The following is a 23,619-nucleotide window of genomic DNA, read 5'->3' as shown; positions in this document are numbered from 1 at the left end:
CGAGTCATCCTCTGGTTGTTTATTAGAACCAAAGCCAAATGCTGCTTGCCAATCTGTAGAGGATGGTACTGGGATTTTTTTCTGATGTGAAGAGACTCTGTGACTCTGGTGCCATAGGCTAATCACGAGATGTCCATGGGGAACTTGGAAAAGGAGGAGGCCTACTTGGGATAGGGTTGGAATGGCAAAAATTGTCAAGAGAATAATGATTGTGACTCTGTTACTGCCTCTTCAAATGGGGACCTTGTACTGTGATTGGATGAACTTGTGGGGATGCCTGGATTGGGTTTTGTTAAACCAGGTGGTGGTGAAGGTGTATCACTGTTAGATTCTGCTGAGAATTACCACAATTTCCTATACTGAGAGAATCTGAAGGTATATCAATGGGGCTCTGCAGTGGTGTCACTTGGTTCTTATTTTTATTGACTGAACCCATAGATAATTAAATAAAATTGTAATTAACTCATACAATTCTTGAAATAATTTCTGTTCATATTATTGGTATTTACCCATGAGAATTTCCTCTTTTGTGGACTTTCCTGCCTCATCTCCCAATTCATGTGGATACATGCAGTCAGGTTTTGGACACTGTATATTCTGTAAGAAGTAACTGCAGTATTTTTGTACCTACAGATGTCTTAAGAAGAGTTCTGCCACCTACCATCACATTGTTGACACACTGTATAGCTCTTAAAATATTTTCTGACCAGGTATAGGTCAGATATAAGCATTGGCACTAGGACCCTGTGAGCCTGCATATGATGTGCTATTATTGATGACAAAATTTATGTGCTTTACCGAACTTCCCAAATTATTCTGGTTGTTTTAAAACCTCTGGGTCAGTTAGGTACTGGAACAGACTTACAAAAATGTTGAGGTTTGTTTGCAGGGCACATTAAAAAAAAAAAACATAGTGGAAGGTAATTTTTCTGTTTTCTCTCATTTTGTTCTCATTTTTTATCCTTTGCAGTTCTTCCTGTGAGAGTGGTTTACAAACTTCTGGATCTTCTGGATGTGGCTTTCTATGTGCAGGACAAAGACCATTTTCATCAGTGCAACATCTAGGCCAACAAAATCCACAAATCTGGTAGCCATAGGTAGGTGCAAAGGAAAAAGTTCATCTCACATATCTCAAGGGCTCCACGCAGACTGCATTCCACAGGGTCTTCCTTAGCATCAGGTTTTTGAGACTCTTCATGTTTATTAAACAGTGACAAAAGTTTATACTTATTTAAGGGACTGAGAGCTAAACTTCAGAAGTTTGAAGACCCACCTGCCTTCCCTCACTTTTTTCCTTAGTCAACTGCACTTGCTGCCATGTCCTCACAAGAGACCCCTGAACTAGTGTCTGGGAAAACTCTTCAGAACCAGGCCAGATTGCTTCAGCAAATCCAACATCCATGGTTGAGAAAGTTTCTGCTTTTGGTTGATTCCATAGCCAGACAGATCACCATCTTTCATTAGGGTAAGACTTCCCCTGTTTTTAATTTTATGAGAAATCTTGTTATTTCCTTAGTGTCTATATTCTAGATTTCCACCACAATGTTCAAGGGTTCTGTTTTCTTTATATCCTGAGCAATATTTCAAAAAATTCTTTTAAAAAATTTAAATAGCAGCAATGCTAATGGAGTTGAAGTAGTATTCCATTGTGTTTGATTTGCATGACTCTACTGACTGTGATGTTGAACATCTTTTGTGGTACATATTGACCTTTTGTATGTCTTTGTTATAATGTCTGCTCAAGTGTATGCTAGTTTTTCCAGGCAACCATAACAAAATACTACAGGCTGGGTAACTTACGCAATCACTTTATTTTCTCATAGTTCTGGAGTTTGAAAAGTCTAAAGTCAACCTTCAGACAGTGTTCAGTTTTGGGTGAGGGCTCTCTTCTTGATGAGCCTCTGGTGTCTCTGAAAAACTCAATAATCCTGTTGAATCACGACAACTGAAGATCTTACTTAAACTTCATTGCAACTGTAAAGATCTCACTTCCAAATATATTGTCACATTAGGGAATAGGGCTTGAAGATTTGAAATTTGAAGGGACACAGAGTCCATAAAAAAGTACTCTACCCACATTTGAGTTCTATTTGTTGCTTTGTAGAGGTATAAAAATTTTTAAATATATTCTGGATACTAATCATTTATCAGGTACATGCTTTATGCACATTTTCTCTTGTGGATTTCCTTTGTATTCTTTGATAGTGCTCTTTGAGACACAAAAAGTTTTCACTTTGATGTAGAGTAGTGTATTTTTCTTTGTCCTTTATTCACTTAACATCCATGTCAACCAGCAAATCAGCTGTTGCAGTATCACCGTACTTATGTTCAAGTAACCCCTAACCCATAGTCTAACATTACATCACAAAGGCTATCTTTTACCTCTCTTCTTCTCATCACATACATATTGTGTCAGCTCATATCATGACAGGAAATATAAGTGCAGTACAAGAAGATATTTTGAGAGGTGAAACCACATTCACATACCTCTTGTTACAGAATTTTACTTTTATTACAATATTTTGTGTCTTTGGTTTTCATACTCAAGAAATAATTGCTAACTGCATTTTCATGAAGCATTCCCCTGTTTCCTTATAAGAATTTTATAATTCTAGCTTTTGTGCTTTTATCCATTTTGATTTAAGTTTTATATTTAGTATAAGGGAAGGGTCCAACTTTATTCTTTTTTATTCTTTATACAATTTTCCCAGACTATCAAAAAGATTGTTCTTCCCCTACTGAATATACTTGGTATCTTTGTTAAAAATAGTATGATCATAGAATAGTCACTTTTATCCATGAATAGGATGTTCCAAGACCCATGGATGCCTGGAACTGTGGATAGTACTAAACCCTGTACATACACTGTTTTTACATATTTTTTGCAAAGTTTCTATGATAATTTATAAAATAGCCACAGTAAGAGATTACTGATAATAATAAAAAGTAACAATGATATGATAAAATAGAACAGTTAATAACAATATACTGTATAAATGTTATGTGAATGTGGATTTCTCTTTCTCAAAATGTCCTCTTAAATCCTTCCTGTCATAATACAATACTTGTGATGAGATGAAGTGAGGTGAGTGACAGTCTTTGTGTTAGGCTATGAATAAGTGTTAGTTGAACACAAGCATGGTGATACTGCAATAGTTGATTGGATGGTTGATATGGCTACTAAGTAACGAGGGGACAGGAAATTTATATTATGAACAAAGGGATTCATGTCATTGCACAGATGATATTTTATTATGATACTCACAAGAGCATGCAATTTAAAATTTGTAAATTGTTACTGTAATTCTAATACTGATATTTAATATTTGTGTGCCATGTTTGACCTCAGGTAACTGAACCACAGAGAGTGAAACTGGGCAAGGAGGACTAGTGTATAAGTGATTATTTCTCGACTTCATATTTTATTCCATTAATTTATATGTCTCCACCGCCTTCTACGGCTTTTTTTCTTTAGTTTGGTTTTACTTTTTTGTGCTGCTAGGGAGAGAACCTAGGGTCCTTCCTCATGCTAGTCAACTGGTCTACCAGTGAACTTCAATTTTGCTCCAATGACTATAACTTTCTTTATTTTGGGATCAAGAAACATGAGTTCTCTAAAATTCTTCTTGATCTTCAAGGTTGATCTGACCATAGGGTCCTTTGAAATTCTGTGTGAAATTTAGGAGGAAATTGTCTATTTCTGCAAAAAAGAGAAATGATTGAAATTTTGATAGTTATTATATTGAATCTGTAGATCAGTTTGGATAGTATCAATATCTTCCATTAATATCTCTTGATTTATATATTTGTTTATTCACTTTTGGGTAGCATTTCATAGTAAGAAATGTATTAGTCTTTTTGCTGCTTCTGTTAACTTTATACTTAAATGTTTGCTCTTTTTTGATGTCACTGTACTTGAAATTGTTTTCTTAATTTCCATTGTGTGTGTATGTGTGTGCTGCTATACCCCAGCTCTCCCTTTTATATTTTGGATCATGACCAGAATTGCTAGATTTTATGGATTTTCAATAACTTGTTTATCATACTGATGGTTATCATTAATTTGGTTGTCTTAGGTAAAGGACTAAACATTTTTCCCTCTTCCTTTTTTTTTCCTTTTGCCATGATAGGATTCAGGCCCAGAGTTTTCAGCATGTTATACTGCAACTATATCCCTAGTACCCTTCAGTTTGTTTTTGATTTTGAAAGCGGATGTTACTTTGTGTCTCCTCTGTTTGGTCCAGATATGGAGGTGGCAGGTGTTGTGATCCTTGATAATTGAAAATATACTTCAAAGTGATAAGTTCAATTTTTAAGAAAGGGAACAAAAGAGTAAGAGTATAAAAATACTTTGTTTTTAATATAAGAAATAATTTTTTGTATATTCAGATTTGTGCAGTTATTATCACTAATTTTAGAACACTACAAATACCCTATGCTTTATTACTCGAGTGTACCACCTCTCTATTTTCTAATTGAGCTTCAGTTTCTATAGATTATTTTGTATGGATTTGTCTGTTTTGAATAGATCATGTAAATGGAATTATATGGTTTGTGACATTTTATGTCTGTTTTTTTACTTAATATAATAGTGAATTTTTAGATTATTTTCTTTTTACTTTTACAGACTTCATTTTTATTTATTGTTCACAAATGGAGTACAACTTTTCATTTCTATGGTTGCACATAATGTAGATTCATACCGTTCTTGTAATCATAGTCATGCCTGCTGCCCAGAGAGCTCTGAGTGGGCCCCTGGTATGGTCGGCCTAGCTCCAGGGTCCCTGCCTGCCTCGTCCTTCAGGGGAGTCTCACGGTCCTGCTGTGCTCATTCAGGCGGAGCCTGGGGACTCTCTTGCTTCACCTTTTGTGGAGGGGCTGATAGGAGCCTCTCAGTGACCTCTGACCTCTCCAGGTTGACACTGAGAGGACTGGTCATTCACACCTACTGGAGACACTCAGGACCTGAGGCTCTGATCCCCTGTGGCAGTCTCAAGTACTTAGCAACCAGGGAAGCCACATCTGTGTGCTCACCCTAGCCCCCCTCCCACCTGCCACAGCAGTGTTTGCTATTCCCTAAAATGAGATAGAGATTGCCATCACCCCTTATCCACATTCAGTTACCTATAGTCAAAAACTGCTTGTAAAATTCCAGAAGTAAGCCAGTCATAAGAGTTAAGTAACTCTTACTACAGGATGTTATAAAATTTTTCTGCTTTATTTTTGCTCTTAATCTCTTACTGTGCTGGGTTTATATGCTACATGCTGCCACAGGTGTCTATGTATAGGAGAAAACAGTGTGTGGAGGCTTTGGTGCTTTTGGGGGACTCAGGTGTCCACTGGGGTCTGGTCATACACCCCATGGCTAAGGGAGCACTGTGTGTACTGATTACCTACTTGAAAGAACAATCCAGAGAAAAGTTATCTACTTAACTGACCCTGACTGTTCTCTTCAATTTTTTCCCAAAGGAACTTGTAATTCACTTGATTTCACAAGTGCAGGCGTGAAGTCACCTCCAACAGTACTGTGACCCTCCACTGCAACACAAGGAGAAGAGCCTTTCATGTCTGAACCCAATCAGCTTCTCATCTACCCATCCAGTGCAAGTTCACCAGGTTCAGGTATGAGCGCAAGACACTGCAAGGAGCACACTCAAGGAGGGTTCCATGGGGCCCTTCCTAAGAGCTTATAACCTTATGGAATCCAGGAGGACAGTGGCACAGCACTGGAGCACTGGGGAGGGCTAAAGAGGGGCCCAGGGGGTTGGAATCTGGAGCAAGGGCATGGCGGCGGAGGCACCATGTGCCATGCAACATGGCTGCCCATGGCAGAGTGGACATCACATCTTAATGATGGGGGACAGAGGAAGTCATGGCATGCCATGACGGTGGTCAAGCTCACCAAGCCCCATGAGTGCCAAGGGGCACTCACCAGTGTCTGCACAGGTATGTCTGCACATTAGAGTGAGGCCGTGGGAGGCGGGCCTGGCCTTCCCTGCTCTGCGGTCCTGTTTATTCTGTTCAGCTAGGTCACATCCCTGTCTCTAGCATAGTTGGCCTGGGGTGTTCCTGGGTTCTATTTTGCTAGGTTCTGATCCCCTGTAAGGTGATGTGTCAGTGGTGCAGCTGGTGGCTTTATGCCCACCAGGCAGGGCCCAGAAGTCTCTCGCCCTGTCACCAGGGTGCGCAGTGTGACCTTCCTGCACACCAACACTGACTCTGCTCTTTCCTTGCCTTTTGATCTTTGTTCCGTCTACCTCCACAAGGGGGGAACATTTGGCTCAATTGGGTGGTGGCCACACAGAAGAATCTGCTGATTCATTCTGGATGCTCTTGTGTAGGAGGCAGCACCTAATCCCTGCATCTCTGCTGGGGGTCGGGTCCAGGGAGGCGAAGTGACTCATATGACCTCATTTATGGAGTGCAGGGGCATCTACTTTGACTTCCTTGAGGTCAAGCAGTTAATAACTCAGGAGCAGCAGAAGGGCGACTTGCCTGACACCGTCTCTGCTCTCCCTGGCCCGCCTCCTCTTGGCCCACTCCATGGACAGGGGTGCTCAGGGGTCTGTGGGTCTGAGAGCATGTGGGGTCCAGTTCCAAATGCTCATGTATGGATGTAGGCATGAATCTTGGGCCCTAAACCAGCGCTTGAGGGTTCCTGCATCAGACCCCACAAGAGAGAACCAATACCCAGCTCTAAAATATTCACAGGCAAAACAGAAACGTAGGCTGAACTTCATCAAAATTTAAAACTGGACCAGCTTCCAGTTAAGTATCTGCAAATTGAAAGACCTAAGGGCGCCTCCTGTCCATCCTGTACTGCACCAGCCCATGTTCTTCTGCCCTTTCTCAGGCAGGATTTTCTGTCAGAATCTTGACCTCTCTGTGTGAGCCTGGAAAACGTACTGTGTGCCAATGTTGCTGGGGGTCCTGTTCAGGAACACTGTTCTAGAAAGGCCCCATTGTTCTCAAAGTAATGAAGTCAGGGCAGGTGTGACACAGTTCAGATGGGTCGGCTGGCCTTTTGCCCACCCTGAACATGGCCAGAATGCACCACCCTGGGTGAAGGCAGCACCCAATGCCTCGCCTCCAGCTCAGCGGTCCTGTGCATCAGAGGAGGCCACTGTCAGCATTGTTGTGAGATCAGTCTTCGGGTTGGAGACTTCTGCTGAGAGGCACAGCAAGCCGGCGCCCCACCCTCAGGCTCAGGAAAGCCCGGGTTGCTCCTGGTTGGCAGGGAATGAGAATGGGTGTCAGGGCTGATATGTGTCGACATTATTTTATTATGTAATCACAGATCAAAACACGTGCGTCTAGGACCAGCGCTGAATGTCGGGGGACTCAGCAGGTCATCAGCTTGGTTTGCCAGCCTGCTCCTGCTCCATGGATAACTGTTCTCTCTAATCCATTTAGTGATTCATCCAGAGGGTTGATTGTCGTGTGCAGTCTGGGCTACAGGGACCATTCTGCGGATGAAGAAACTAAAGTGCAAGGGCTGTTTCCTCAAATGGGTCAAACTCGAATCCCCATCTTCCCACTGCAGACGGATCATGCCACCACCCTAGAGGCAATCAGAACCTGCAAGCACACAGTGAAGCAAGGTAAGGTAGCCAGATGCCCAGGGGCAGGGCCTGCACCCCAGGAGGACTTCTTTGAGGTTCCTCCAGCCTCCGAATGCAGTGCTTACCACGTTAGCACTCCTTTGCTCACCCCCATTGGTCTGATATTTTGGAAAGGGAGGGACCCAGGCCTCGGCTCCTCTCTGCCACTTTGGAAGTTTATCCTTTGACCAGTCCTCCCATCTCTTCCTCAGGGACCCCTCTGCAGAGTGTTCTATGAAGAGAACTCATTCTCGTCAGTTCTTTGCCATTGCTCACTGGTCTTTGAATCACCCTGGTAATCCTTGGAGGCCATGGGGATTTGGGAGCAGCCCTGAGAGCTGCAGCTTGCTGGTCCACAGTTGGTTGTGTCTCCTTTATACATTGGGCAGTAGGAGTGAAATTATTCTGGCCTTTCTCACAAGAATATGTGAAGACTCCCCTCTAGCCCCAAAGCATCTTGAATGTGATGGGCAGAGGACCCATCTTTTAAGCCAACAGCTGACTTCCTGGGAGCCTGGGAACACTCTGCTCCAAGGCTCTGGCCACCCTGTAGCACATGGCTCCCGGAGGCAGCCCTGAGGCTTTCCCAGGGCTGAGAGGATAAATTCAAGGACCACGCTTGCCCTCCTGACCTCTCTGCCCTCCTTCTTGTTCTGCTGGCTTGGACCTCTGTAGTCACGGTCCATTCTGCAGATGGTCACAGGGTAAGTAAGTAGGAAGCACTGGTGGCCCCACCTTGCAGGGAGCTCAGGGCTTGGGCCTTTCCTGCAGCTGTGGATCTGTCTCCATTTCCATGACTCCTGTCACCATGGCATCTAAAATCCTACCAGGCTGGAGGCTAAAAAGAATACCAGGGGTGGGAAGTGCACCCTTCCCAGCTTCAGTTCATCTGGAGTTATGTTCTTCAGGGAACAGAGCAGAGAACCTGCTCCTGGCGCCCACAAGGGTGCCTGAATTCAGACCTCTGGGCACTCAGACCTCCAGACCAGTCGGAGGGACTTGCTGGGACCTGCTTAGAACCTGGTACCTAGGAGCTTCGCTTCTTCCACATACATTTAGGGTCCTCTAGGAAACCAGATGCTGAACCAGGCCATGGGGAGGAGGTGAAGAACACATGGCCCTGTCCTCAAGGAAAGAGCAGGCTTTGGCTAACTCTAGTGCCTCGAGAAGCCTGGTGTGACAAGATGAAATTATTGAGAAAGCCAGCAGGGCTCCCATAAACACCTATAGGCAACTGAGGGGCCTCAGAATACTTCTTGGAGGGGTGGGCTCACTGGGTTGGGCCATAGAGGCTGATGGTATGGCAGCAGGTAGAAGTGAGTGGGGCCAGGGGTCATGGCCAAGGTTGGGTGGGTGGGGGTGTGGGCTGGGCATGTCCAGTGGGGCTGGGCAGGGATTGCTGCAGGGCATCCTACACTCCAGCCGGCATTGCATTCAACAAACTCCTGTGGAGCTGAGCCTTTGCCTGGATGCCCTGCCTGGTGCTGAGCTTGCAAGTGAAGGCCAGCAGGATGGGGAGGCCCCATGTGCTCCCTGTGGATTCGGCCTGGGAGATCTCACCAAAGAAGAGCTTACCCAGAGAAATCATAGATGAGGCTCTCTTCTGTTCTGTGGGTAGGAATTCAGTTATCAGATGCTTTCCCTGGGGCGTGAGGGTATTTCCAGCAGTAGATAGGCACTCAGGTGGACAGACAAGACTGCCTTTGTCCACACCACATAGCAGTTGAAGTTCATACTTTGGCTCCTCCCACAGATGCCAGTTTAGGGTGATTCTGTGTCACAGCTCCTTATCACCAAGGGCACTTCTTCCAATGCAGAGCTTTGGTGGATGGGGCAGTGGCTGGGGTGGGAGTTCTGACTGGGGCCTGGTGTGCAGACACCTGGTGTCCTCCCATGACAGCAGGGTCCCAGGACACAGTATCTGAGGGCTAGCCTGGTTCCAGCGAAAAGAAGAGCTTCCTTCTTGGTTGTCCAAGCAGAGCCTTGTCAAGTCTGAACCTTCCCAGTGGTGGGGCCAGGCTCAGCCCTCCCCTCTCTGCTGGGCTCCATTAGAGGCCCCATTTAGGACCGACTTGGACTGTGGGAACCTAGCCCTCCACACTTCCTCCTCCCCAAGAGGGTTTAGGCTCTTGATCAGCTTTCAGGGAGGCTTTTCCGGGCTGCTTCTACAACACTAAGATTGTCTCTACCCTGCACTCTTACTCTTTACAGTAGGGGCCATTAGCTGAAGGAACCCTGGAGATAGCATATCCTCCGGATTCCTGGGTGGAGGATAAGGATGCTTTTTTGTCTCCTAGATGCTATCTGGTGGATGGAAGTTGCTCTTCCTGCCTGCCAGGTGATTCCAAGTCAGGAGTGGCTGCCAAGCCAGACATCAAGTCAGGTTGTGGAATCTCTTAGAGCAAGCTTCCTACTGGGCACTTCCTAGTGGGCTTCCAGGCAGAAACCTGAGTTGGTCAACTGGGCAGCTGACCTTGAGAAGCTGATGGCAGCTATGGCATGAACACCCTCCTTCCCATGAATCCACTAAAGTCCCAAACCCTGTGCCTGCGACTGTGGCCTTATGTGGAAACTGGGTCTTTGCAGATGATCAGGTCAGGATGAGGTCATCCGTGGCCCTGCTGCAACTCGACTCTTGTCCTTATGCAGTGAAGGGGTGTGAGTGGGTGGCACGTGTGTGGGAAGAGAAAGATGCAGGGAATGACAGCTGTTGGTAAGCCAAGGAACTTCAGGCTGCTGATAGCCAGGGCAGAGGCACAAGCCAGACTTGCTCTCACAGCCAGACTTCTGGCGACTCTGACCCCAGGATCGCAAGGCACAGATGGCTGTTTGAGGGGCCAGCTGTGGCACTTTGTGACAGCAGCCTGCAGTTGTGCATTCCATGGTACAAACAGATGTTGGCCCCAGCTGTGGACTCCTCGGCCCTTAGAATGCTGATTGGGACCTTTGTAGACAGTGCTCTGCAATGCTTACTGCAAGAAACCTCAGTAGGAAGACACCCTGTGTTGAGGTGACGGCCACTGGAGGCAATGACCACATTTGTGTGACTCCTGAGTTTAGCAGCAGGACAGGCCTGGCCTGTTTGGAGAAGTCCAGGAGGATTGTCCACAAAGGCAGACCCAGGGCTTCTTGGGAGCAAGGCTGGGACCGTCCACCTCCTTTCTCCCTCTCGATGGTTCACCAGTTGAGGAAGTCCCAATGTGGTAGCTTTTTGTCGAACCTGGCTCTTTTTCTGCCTCTATTCTGTCTATGTTAAAGTGCCCCACGACGATCACTTTCCATTACATCTCTTGGAAAGCCATGATAATTAGATTTAAATCATAAAATATGCTAATGCATGCAGATAGGAGTAGGATAAAGGTTTCAGAGGCAAATTAATGTATTCTCCCCCTTGGCAGGAACATTACAGGGCTGTGAAGATAACAGACTATGCACCGTTCCAAGATTCAGGAAGGTCAAATCCAAGAGCTAAGAACCTACCAGGGCTGTGCTCAAGAATCCAGGGCTGGTATTGCCATAGACCTAGCATGCTAGTCTTTCAGTCCCGCCAATGCTTCCTGAGCCTGTCCTGGCTTGTGCATGTACCCATGTGGTTCTGCCAAGCCTCTGTCCACGTGCATGGTTACTGAGACAGCATCCTGTGTCATGGGTGGTGTCAGGCAGCCACTGGGGGAGGAGCAGACAACACACATAAAAATGCCACCCATCCTGCTAGGTGCCAGCCCAGGCAGGGGTTGTGCAGGGAGCAGCAAGCACCACATGCAGACCTTGCTTGCTGGAGGTTGGTGATGGCCCTGTTGCAGAGCCACCAGGTGATGTGTAGGCTCTCTAGCTGCTCCTGTGCAGAAGGCCCTTTGGGAAGTGAGGAGGCAGTGCATCCTGGTGGGCTCCCCAGGAAGCCTGAGGAAGCAGATGGGCTGCAGGGGAAGTGTCCTGGGCATGCCACCTGCTGTTTGCAAACCGAGAAGACCTGGAAGCTTTGCGAGAGTCAGGTTGGGGGATTGCTGGGCTGAAGGTGAGATCGGGAACACCTGTGTCATCTGATGGTGATGTTAGAGAAAGAGCTTGTGAGGGTGGGAGGCAAGGACACTCGCAGCTAATGCAAAGAGGGAGTAGGGAGCATGACGTGGGTGAACACCATACTCCCCTCAGGTTGGCACCCACCCCTGATGGCACCTAGGTGGTCATCTCAGCAGCTCTCCTGAAGAAGTGGTCCTGTCTCTGTGGCCACCCTTCGCACAGAGTGCGGGAGCAGCTGAGTCAGGTTCATAGCCTGTGACAGAGGACGTGTCCTGGGCCTGACTGCTCCCAGATGTGGCCATGGCATAGCGTCCTAAGCATCCAGGTTCAGGACACATTAAACAAAGGAGGACATTTGTGGCCCTTGACCAAAAACTCAAGCATTTACCGGAGAGCGGGGCCTACCCTCGCCACTCCACAGAAACCCAGCCTGCCCTTCTCTCCTTACCCCAGTTTTCCTCCTGAGACAGACTGTGCCATAAACTTGACATCCTGTATTTTAGTTAATGTTCCCTTCTGCCAATGAGAGAAGAATGGATTCTGCTTCACACATGATGATACCCATGTGCTCAAAATGGCCACAAAGTAGAACTTGGTGAATATTTGGTGAATGGGTGAATAAATGCGAGAAAGAGTGTTCTCCTCTGCACAGGGCACCTGAGGCTAGGCAGGGCAGAAGGCGGGCAGCCCCAGGGTGCCATGCAGTCTCCCCTGGGTCCTCTTGGTGGTGTGGTCACTGGTCACATCAAGCTGCATTTCAGCAGGAGCAGACTCCTGACACTTTGTTCTGTATTTACCTGGTAACTGCTCCCGCACATGTAGCTTTGTTCTGGAGGCTAAGCACATCCATGAGAACCCTCAGCTACCTCCTGGATCCACGCAGGGCATTGGCATTTTTAATTCTGATTTTAATTTTAATTCCATTTTTCATGTGCTCATGTTATGGTTTCTTTTAAATACATTTTCTTCTATTCCTTCAGTGAAAATTCCTTTAGTTTTTGCCAAGCCCTGTGCTAAAGGGTAGGCAGGAACCCTGGACAGAGGCTCTAGAGGGGTTGAGTCTCCCTGTTCCTCTGGGCACCTGGCATGCTGAGCCTGGGCTGGGCTGAAAGACAGATCACCTGGTCCAGGCAGGATCATGTGGTCCAAAGGCCTCACCCTCCCTTCAGTTTGTTGGACCTCTGCCACTTCACCTGTAGCCAACTGTCTTGGCTGGCTGTGTTCTGCTGCTGCCGCAGACAGCTGACTGGTCACTGACTGGTCACTTGTACACAACACAAGTTTACTTGGCTCAAGGTTCTGGCCAGAGGCAGGAGTGTGGCAGGGGTTTCTGTGGGACATTCCTGCTGTTACCCACTATTGCAGGGGCAGGGGTAGGAGAAGTGGGATGGGGAGGCCAAGCTGAGTGTGCACTTTCATCAGAGGCCACTGCCCAGACAACCAGCTGCGTGCTCCATGGTGACTCTGGGCCACTCACCTTTCAGAGGTCCCGCCCACAGTCCTGTGTGGGGGACACACCACTGGGGCAGCAGGCTGGGCATGAGATGTGACGATGGCAGTCACAGTGCGATGTGGGCTTCAGAGGGGTGTTGAGCCCCTACCTCGCATTCCACACACTCACCTTTGCCACCCTGTGATGTCATCACCACCTGCCTGACCACTGTGACATGCCGCCCTGTCTCTGCTAGAAGGCAGTCAATCATCTGCTGTGAAGAGCATCCGTGTGAACACCAAGGCCTGACTCAGTCTGGAACACAACCATCGAATGTGTGGTAGCAAGAAAGCAGGTGTGAAGCCACCTCCAATGCACGGCTGTGGCAGCAACTGATGAAACCGCAGCCACATCAGAGGCACAAGGAGGAGGTGGACATGGTGGTGATGGTGCAGGTGACCTCATGCACTCTACATGTATGCAGCAACTTCCTCAGGACCTACACACGTGCACACATGGAGCACACACACACACTGCACACTGCACATACACATGCACAAACACTGCACACATGCACACACACTGCACACACACACTGCATATACACACACTGCACCACACTGTACACATGCACACCCTGTGCACACACAGGAGTTCCAAGCTGGAGATCATCCTCTGGCTTCCACAGGCACCTGAGCTCTGGCGCTGTCACCTCCACTACAGCGTGGTCTCCGTGACCACCTCTGCACCCTCAGCTTCTGTCTGCAGGCCAGGCTGCACTGCCTCCACTGAGGGGAAACCTTCAAATCTCACCAGCCACTGGCACCCTCTTTGATTGATGATGTCGGACACCAAGACTCTGCTCCCTCTGGAAGTTTCTGTTCATACAAAGCCTGATTCCTCTCCAACAGGCTGTGGGTTGGGATCTGTTTGGGTCCTGCCCCTTCTGCCGGGTGCTGGCTCTGGGCTGTCTCCTCAGGAGCAGTGCCTCCCCCGGGTCAGGGCTCTGCTGGAGCTCTTCCTGGGCACAGTTGTCCTTCCCACATCCACATGCCAGTCAGTAGCTTGCCACAAGTTGGCAAGTGAAAGTTGACAGAATTGAGGTTGCTGAGAGTTTTAACACCGACACTTAACTCTTCCAGGCTCAAAACGCTACAGAGTAAATGTAGAGTTCAAATGGCCACATAGTGGAGGGAAGTGCCCAGATTTTTCTGGAGTAATCTCCAAATTGTGGAAACCTTTCAGTCAGATTTTCCTGATGAATTAAAACCCAAGTTTTCCTGGCCTCACTGGACCAGCAAGCTTCATCCTTCTTGACTTGTTTGAACTCAAGTTAATTCTTACATTTTTCCTCGTCTTGTACCCATAGAGCTTTTCCAAAGAAGGTGGGGATTCTAACAGTGTGCCATAAGTGCACATGGAGACCAGGCAGCAGGATATCGGTGGATCATGTGTGTAGGAACAAGAAGGAAATTATGGGACCCAGCTGGAGAGAGTGTTCTGTGGACACTTGATTTTGGTGGCTCTGGGCATCAGGGACTGTCTGCCCCGCCTATTGCTATAAGGTTTTTCTATGCAGGGTGTGGAGGCTTGGCTTTGCGTCTTGACATGTGGTAGAGGCATTAGTCCAGCAGGATGAGCTTGGGAGGACTGGGGCTGGGCTGGCACTGCAGGGAGACACCTCACCACAAGTGCAGGGGCCTGCAGTGCCCGCTCCCCAGCATCGCTTCGCAAGCTGGTAGAAGCTGGGCAGAGTCCATGAGGGGCTGCACAGGCACAGGAATTTGTTCAGAGGAAGTGGAGGCCTGTATGAGTCAATGCTTGGGAGTCACATCCCCTGAGGAGAGGTGGTAGAGAAGGTCTTCAGCAGAATGCCCCCCTGAGGCCTGGTGTCATGCCCCTCCTCTGCCCCCGCCTGTGTGAGCACCCACATTGGCCGCTCCTCATACCCCTGGTGCTGTTGCCACAGAAGACAGCAGAACTTCACCCAGGGTCTAATGCTAGTCCCCAGCCTAGGGCCTGGACCCCTGCCTGGCCCTGCAGACCCTCACCCCTGCTGGGGCCAGAGGCTTGGTGACCACCTGGCAAGAGCATCTCCCTAGGTCCCCGGCCAGGTGGTGGGGTCCCTCAGAGGTGACACCAGCTCAGAAGGAAACTGTTTGGACATTAGCCATGGACACTTCAAGATGTTAGACCAGAAATGTCCCAAGGTTGAGGGCTCATAGGGTCGCCCCTCAGATTCACCTTGGTCTGCTCAGTTTCTCCCAGGGAAGGAGCCAGCTCTGAGGAGAAGTGAGGGCCTCAGGCATGTGGTGTGCTGGACCAGGTCCTAGGGTGGCTCTTGTTTTGCAAAGTGGTTCACCCTGGGAGTGGATGAACCTTGGTAGGGAGCTCAGGCTCAGAGGGTTTGATCCAAGAGATATAATCTAAAATGAGGGCAAGAAGGGGTAGCTAGGAAGGAAGAAGCAGGAACTATGAAAGATCAATAATGACTAAAATGGCACAATGGACAGAGAACAAGAGCGGCACCCAGACGTGGACATGACTCCGGTTCCCACACCCGGGTGACTCCTGGTGTGGGTGTTGACCTCTCTGAGAGAGCAGTTTTCCAGCCATGCTGCTCCTGGTGCTTCGTGGGCAGCGGGCCCAGACAGGGCGCTCCTGTGCTCTGTGGTTGCTGCTGCACCTTGGAGTCGAGGTGTCAAGGGTACCTATGGCAGATGGACCTCACCCTTTGCTAACAGAGCCTTGAGGCCCAGGGGTCAGGGATGGGGAGAGGGTCCAGGGTCTCAGGGTGTGGAGCGCTGCAGGGGAGCCAGCCTTGCCTGCAGCCCCAAACACAGAACGCCCTCCCGAGCACTCCATCTGCTCATGCCTCTCTGTGTTGGCACAGGGCTCCAGGGGCCGGCAGCCCCTCCTTCAGTGAGGGCAAGGTCCCTGGACACCATTGCCAGACAGATGGGACAAAAATGACATTCCTATCCCTCCAACTTTCCCAGCCAAGGTCCTGCTGTGATCAGTACCAACATCTTGCAAAGGGCACACTTTTGTACAAATTAAACACAAATCAAAGATCCTTCACCTTCTGATGAGGCTCTCTCTTCATCTCTTCTCTGAACACAGGCTCCCCTGGCTGACCCTGACCTTCTGCAGCCCTTCAGCTCTTTGTGAGAGTCTCTGCTGGGCACTGTCTTCTTCCCTTTGCTCATGGGACGGGCCTCTGAGAGCACAGCGACTTCGCCTCACACCTCTGCCACCAGGAGAGGGTGGAGGGGCATCCCCACCCATGATCTGGCCACAGACACCTGCAACTGCATTGCTGCCCTTCAGCGATGACTGGGTCCAATCCTTATCTGCCCCAGCTTCTTTTGAATGACCACATGCCTGTTATTGTTGGGCCACAGACCCTTGCACACTTTCATCCCTAGTCTCATTATCTTCCATTTTTTCCTGTTAATTACATTGCCCCGTGGAGAGATGCTGGCTTTCCACCTCTGTCTTTGTTGACAGTCACCATGAATGCCACTGTGTTCTCACAACCAGGTGTCTTTCCTCCCAGGAGTGAACTAGTCCTGCCCAACCCCCAGGCCATGTAACACTGCAGTGTTCTCATCTGCTCCCAGCGTCTGTGTGTCACCGTGCCATCCATGTCCAATGCACGCAGCCCTTCTGGAGTCCTGCCACAGGCAACCTCTGTGTACCTCCTTCTATTCTTATTTTACCTATCTTGAAATAAGAAGAAACACATCCCTGCTTATCGGCTGAGATTCTGTCAGAGAATGCTAACATGGCATTCTGTGAGCTCCTTTTAGTTGCAACTGTCCCCTGTCGGCACACAAAACTCTCTTCCTAGGAAGATTACCTCCACCTGGAGTTTTGCTGAGCTGGGGCTGCAGAAACCTGGCTCCAGAGAGTGGCTTTGCGTGTGTGTGAGGATGTGTGTCTCTTGGGCATCCGTATGTGTGTCTGTGCATGCATGCCTGTGTGTGCCTGTGCATATGCCCTTTGTGTGTGTGTGTGTGTGTGTGTGTGTGTGTGTGTGTTTTTCTGCACGTGCTGTCTCATGGGATAGGATACTGGAAATCCTTCCTACAGTAGGACATTAGCTCTCAGCTCAAACCCGCTCATGATCCTTATCCCTCATGTGTGCCCTGTGTGGGGGGCATGTTTGCTAATCATTCTGGAGAGCTGCTTGCTGGGTTCCCGGTCCTATTTGTGCCACAGGGTCTGGAGGAGGGTGCTGCAGGGGCCTTCATAATCCCTGCAGGGTGAGTATGCTAAGCCCTGTCACCTGAGGGGCTGCAGCTCTGACTTTCTCTCCTTCCTTGCTCCTCCTGCGGGAAACCTGCCTGCTGCCATCATCTGTTCCAGTCCCTTTGTGAATGATGAGATATTAATTGACTTTAGGGCTTAATTATCACCACCCTGTTTCAGAATCCCTGTTGCCTCTGACCACTGGCTCTATATAGTCACACTAAATTGCATGCTTTATCCAATACCTCCTTCCCTTTTCAGGCATGACTTTCTTACCTTCTTTTTTTCTTGTCTCCTTCAAACTTTCAGTTGCTATTGAGTGCACCAGGAGCAAACCCAGACACATCCTCCACTGGATTGGGCTGTCCTCAAGAGAGCATGTGTGCATGCTGGGCGTGCACATGTGTGTGTGTGTGCATAAGAGTGGCGTGTTTGCTTGTTGCTGGTGTGGGGGAAAGGCAGAGAGCAGTTACGTGCATTTAGGATTCTGGTAGCAAGTGTGTAGCCACCTCCAGTGGAGTTAGATGAAGGCACCCAGCAATTCCACAGGCGCATCTGGAATGACCGGCTGAGCTGGGTGCTCCTACTGGGTGGACTCGCCAACAAAATTGCAGACATGACCAGGGATCACATGGGAAAGCAGGAGCCCTCTGGAGAGTGTGTGTGCTTGTGTGTCTGTGTGGTCCAGTGCACACCATGCATGTGCGTGTGTGCCTGCTCTTCATGTGAGAAGGGTCTGTATGTGAGTGTATATGTATGTGTGTGTCTCTCTGTGGGCTTGTATTTGTCAGGTATGTGTGAGTTTGTGTTTGTCAACTGTATGCCCCTATGGTAGGTGAGGTGAGCTCTGTGTGCGCCTATGGCGGGTGAGGCATGGACCAGACAGCAGGTCGAGCTCTGTGTGCACCTGTGGTAGGTGAGCTGTGGACCAGATGACAAGTCAAGCTCCATGTGAGCCTGTGGTGGGTGAGGCATGCTCTAGACTGCAGGTCAAGCTGTGTGTGAGCCTGTGGCAGATGAGGTGTGGACTAGACAACAGGTCAAGCTCCGTGTGAGCCTGTGCCAGGTGAGGTGTGGACTAGACAACAGGTCAAGCTCCGTGTGAGCCTGTGCCAGGTGAGGCATGGACCAGATGGCAGGATGAGCTGCGCGGGAGCCTGTGGCAGGTGAAGCGTGGACCAGATGGCAGGTCGAGCTCCGTGTGAACCTGTGACGGGTGAGGCGTGCTCTAGACAGCAGGTCCATCCAGCACAGGTTCTGGTGAGGGGCACTTTGCTTCTCACACCTGCAGGTTGGAGTAGCAGAGCCAGGAGCAGGACGGGGGGCACCCAGCTGGACGTGGTGGGACATGGATGCAGCAGCAACCACGTAAAGCACTTTGGCTGAGAGTCTAGGAGTTCCTGGAAGCATCTGAGTGGGTCTAGACAGCCCATCAGAGTTGCATTTCCCAGGTTCTCTGGTGTCAGGAGAACGGACAGGGAATGTTGGTGACAATCTGCTTGTGTTGATGTTTCCAGGGATGATACCTGTGAACAGCAGGCTATAGAAGTGGACTTACGTGTGAGGCGTGTGGCATACCTGGACCTCCAAGGTGGTTCTGAGCACTCTAAAGCCTCCAAGAGATGGCTTCCTCGGCTGAGAGCCAGAGCAGCCCAGGCAGTGAGTCTGCCCCTCTGCCTGACTGCCATCCCATGCTGCTGGGCATGAACATTTGTTCTGGTACATTCTCATTACCCTCCTCCAAATTTGCCACTCCAAATCAGCCGTTCCCGTGGAGGGCAGGCAGTCTGCAAGAGAGACTCCCTGGGCTGGGGCAGTGAGAGGTGGCTGGTGAAGGATGGTGTGTCCACAAGGCACTGCCATGCTCCCAACTGTGGCCCCACCTCCGAGCATCACCCTGATGTCTGTCTAAATGTCACCGAGCTGTTTTATTCACATCTGTGTCTCCTGCCTCACAAGGACAGTCACATTCCAGTGTGGCTTCAACTTAACTAATGATATCTGCAGAACCCTCTCTCCAAGGAGGGTCATATTCCCAGATCCTGTGGTTCAGAGCTTCAGTGTGTCTTTTGAAGGGGGCACAATTCAACTCCCAACCACTGGCTCTCGGGTGTGAGAATTTGGGGCCTGGATCCTAGAGGAAGGACCCTGTGTGGGTTGAACTTTAGGGAGACCCACATGGGGAAGCAGCCCATTCTACAGTGCTTACAATCAAGGCCCAGGCTTGATTTTCTTGCTCAGAATATACTCCAAGCACTGACCATGATAAGTGGCCCCTGGAGAGGTGTCAATCACTTGAGCCCTAGGATAGCATACCAACCCCAGAAAACTTCACATGTGACTGAGCATGTGTGGCCCTTCCCCGCAGGCTGGCTTTGGGGCCTGCAGATGCAGAAGCCCGTGTCCTTGGGAGGCTGACTGCAGTGTACCTGGGGCCGTGAGGGTGCTGGGGTCAGCTCTGACAACCCTCGTGAGCCAGCTGTGTCCTCATTGTGCTGTTTTCATAACTGAACAGGCGGCAAAACTCTGCTTTCAGGGGTGGGTGGAGAGCAGCTCCCTGCCTGTGGACATGACCCCACTGCTGTGTCCTCCAACCTTGGTAGACCACAGGGCCTGCCTTGGCACCCTGCATCCCTCTACTTCCCCAGTTCCTCACACAACACCTGCCACATGACAGGATCTCCACAGGGCCCAAGGAACTCTCCTATCAGGGAAGGCAGCAGTGCACAAGGAAACCCTGAGGTCCATTACGTGAGCAATATTCCATGAGTGAAGCCAAGTCACCACCACTGCAGTCCCAGCAGAAGGCTGCTGGAGCCTGGGCCCAGGATCCTCCCTACTGGGTGCTGCAAAGTTTCTGGTCCACCCTCACCCCTGTGGCTCATTCTTTAATTAAAATACGTATCAGTCAGTGCACCAGCAGCACCGTCTGCCTGGTGAGGCGGTACCCTGTCTCAATCTTCAGTTTACAATCCATGAGGTAAAAGGACTGGAGCAGCCCTGGGTCCCCAGCCAGTGCACAGTGCCTGGAGCTGCATCCTTACACACACACACAGGGCTGGCCCATCGGCCATTCACCCAGCATGCACACAGATATCCTCTTCACGTGTCCATGGCATGTAAAGAAGCAGCCCTGGGGGGAGGATGTCCGAGCCCCTGTGAGAGGAAGACTCTGTCCAACACCTGCCTGACTCTGACCTGACCCGGTCCTTGGCCCTTACTGATCCTTCCTGATGGAGCTGCCCTGTTCAGGAAACGCTGACAGGGACCTCCCACTTGTCAGCCCCCCTCCTGACAAATGGCACCTGGGTTCCTAGAACAAGGATGAGTCCTCTCTCGCAGGAACTGACGAGCGATCCAAGATGACCAGAGGCTGTGGAGCGAGGGCAGGATAAGGAAGCAGTGTCTTAGGAGCACCGGGTGAGCAGCAGGGGTGTCTTGGAGGTGACCTATGACCTGGTGGTGAGGGTTGAGGCAGAGTTCTAGGCGGGGGAGAGGATGTCAAGTCAGCTGTCCTGCGGTCGACGCCTGGGAAGATGGGAGAGGAGGCCAGTAGCCTGTGAGGACTTCGAAGGCTCTGCTTTTGCCCCTGATTGAAAAAAGATGGGCAAACCTGGGGACACTCCCCTACTTTAGAGCAGGAAGGACACAGCACACCACTACATCAGCTGACAGCACATCTCACACAACTCCAGGTCCCCAGCCGCTGTGGCTCCCAGGCAGTGTGCAGTCTGCACCTTTGTGCAGGCCAGGTGCTCACTGCAGCCTTCCGTCCATGGCCCAGCGCTGTTACAGGACTGAATGGCCATGGGCTCAGAAGCAGAAACACAGTTGAGCCAACGGTGCTAATCTGTATTTGTAGACCACTCTTCCTGCTTTGACCTCAGGATTTTCTCAAAAGAGCATGAGAATGTTCCACACATCCTCCCACCACCCCATGAGGGGAAGTGGCCGGTGACAATTGCAACAGACTTGGTAGCATTTCTCATTGCGGAGTGAGCCCTCCGCAGCTACGCCACCCGGCTCAATGCAATGGAGACTGTGTTTATTAATACAATGGAGTTAAAATGACTATGATAAGTACATTGAAGGAATTCGTGTGTTCTCACTCAGCTTGAGGACAGGCCATATGGCTGCTTTAAGGGTTGGTGACGTGGCAATGAACAAACTGGACAAAATACCTGTTGCCATGCTTATTTTATTTTCTCTCAAACTCATAACAGTCAAGCAAATAGCCACTAATCCTGCTGTTTTCCATTGATACAGATGCATCTGGAACTCCCCCCGACTCACATGGGGTAGGTGGACAGGTGGAGTTGCTGGCCCAGGGATGTGGAGGCTCTTCCAGCCGCCAGGTGCTGCAGGGCACCCAGGAGGTGGCTGGTAGGTGGCAGGGAGACAGGCTGCTGACCGTCCTACAACCCTGCCTTCCTGGTACAACCTGGGCGAAGACCCCTTGCAGGAGCAAGAGAGCGAACACGATGACACACCAGGGCCACCACAGACAGCAGCGCAGGGCAATTGCATGGGGGTCATGGAAGCCCAGGGAGAGAAGGGGAGCTGCCCACGGGTGGCTCTGCAGGAGCAGGGCTGGGGGTGTGAGGGCCACTAGTTCTACTGCAGTCAAGCAGGTCTAAATGAACTAGCCCTCGTCCTCGGTAGCACCTTGGTCCTGGAGGTATTGCCAAATGCCCTGGTCCAGAGTTAGCACCCAGCCGCACTTCAGCTCCCCCCAGACCCCTGTCATTATTGCAGAAGGGACAGTCCCACCTGCCAGGAGGCAAGGAGAGGAAGGCTCCTCAGACACTGGCCTTGTCACACCACACAGTTCAGAACTGCAGGAAGTAGTGTGTGTCCACTGGCCTTGGGGCATCTCCTAAGCAGCCGTTCATGGTCACTTGGCCTTTCTTTCCTCGTAACATCTCATGTCCAGATGAACTTCCCCCAAAATAGTATAAATTGTGGACTCCACATTAAAGAGACCAAAATTAAAATATATAAGTCTCCCATCAAGTAGGGTAAATTAGCCACACAGCTGCTGGCCCATTGGTATGTGCCATGTTCTGCTGACCCAAGTGTGTGTGCCACATTCTACTGCCCCATGGGTGTGTGCCACGTTCTGCTGCCTGACAGGTGTGTGCCACGTTCTGCTGCCTGACAGGTGTGTCACATTCTGCTGCCTGACAGGTGTGTGCTATGTTCTGCTGCCCCATGAGTGCATGCTATGTCACCTGCCAGCAAATGCTCAAAACCACAACAAGAAGACCCTTGCCTCTCAGCTTGTGTGGGGCTCTGTAAATGCTGCAGACATCATGGACCTGTGCAGGTCTCTTAAACAGGACAGCAGCCAGGCCACCTCCTGCTTCCACCAGCTCCTCTGTACTGAGCAGTGTCAGAAGCACAAATGCCAGTGCCAGTTTGAGGGGGGCCTTGAGCCATTCCTTTGTGGGGCCAGTGCCTCCCATCTGCTGCCTGCTGTCCTGCCTTCACTTGGAGTGCATGATGTCTTCTTGCCTGGCCCCTGTCTGTTCTCTGTGGAGTCTTGAAGCCCCTCTGTGCACTCCGGGAAACCTGCACATAACTGGTTACTCAGAGCGTGATTGAGGGGTTTGCATGGGAGGCTGAGCAGGCAATACCTGACTTTGGAAGCAACAGGAAGTGCGGTGGGAAGAAAAGTGGCTCCTTTGGCCATTGGTGAGTGAAATGAACCACAGGACCACCAGCTGGTGGCTGTGGGGCTGTCTCTGAACTTCGACATTCACATTAGTTGTTTGAAACACAGTTGGGGACACCTGGTCCAGGACTCCCTGAGTGAGAAAGCTGCATGTGAATTGATGACACTTGTAGTTTGTGGTATAAAAGCAGCTTGAACTGATGCTGTTGGGAACATTCCAGAGGGACTCTTCCTCTACCTGGGGCACTCAGAGATGATCTCCCCAAGAAAGCACCTTCAACTGGTTTGAAGACTCAGGAGTTTCAGGACACTGTGGGTTGGAAAGCATTTCTGGGTGGGAAAACGAATGTCGGGGACTTGGCATGTATGAGTCTGGACGGCAGAGGCAGCGTGACTGGCAGACAGTGTGAAGACAGTTAAATGTCAGACATTGATCAAGCAAGTAAAAATTATTTTTGAGTAATCTGATATAAATTCAATAAAACTGCTAAGCAAAATTAAGGGTGGGGAAACAGTGCTGGTTCTGTTGTGCCCAAAGGCTCGAGATCCCCACAAAGACCACCAGAGACCAGATCAATGCAAGCAACAGTCATTTATTAGCAAGCTCGAGCCTGGTACTCTGCGTCCTTAACCAGTGA

The 23,619-nt window shown here is 49.8% G+C and overlaps 1 pseudogene; it reads right to left on the bottom strand.

The window, feature by feature from the left end:
* Nucleotides 1–231: 231 nt before the first annotated feature.
* Nucleotides 232–23,619, bottom strand: part of LOC124973689 (CCR4-NOT transcription complex subunit 4-like) — a 50,111-nt pseudogene continuing 26,723 nt past the window's right edge.

Source organism: Sciurus carolinensis, unplaced genomic scaffold (genome assembly GCF_902686445.1).
Source record: "Sciurus carolinensis unplaced genomic scaffold, mSciCar1.2, whole genome shotgun sequence".
Lineage (NCBI taxonomy): Eukaryota > Metazoa > Chordata > Mammalia > Rodentia > Sciuridae > Sciurus > Sciurus carolinensis.
This window is presented reverse-complemented; position numbering and strand designations above follow the sequence as displayed.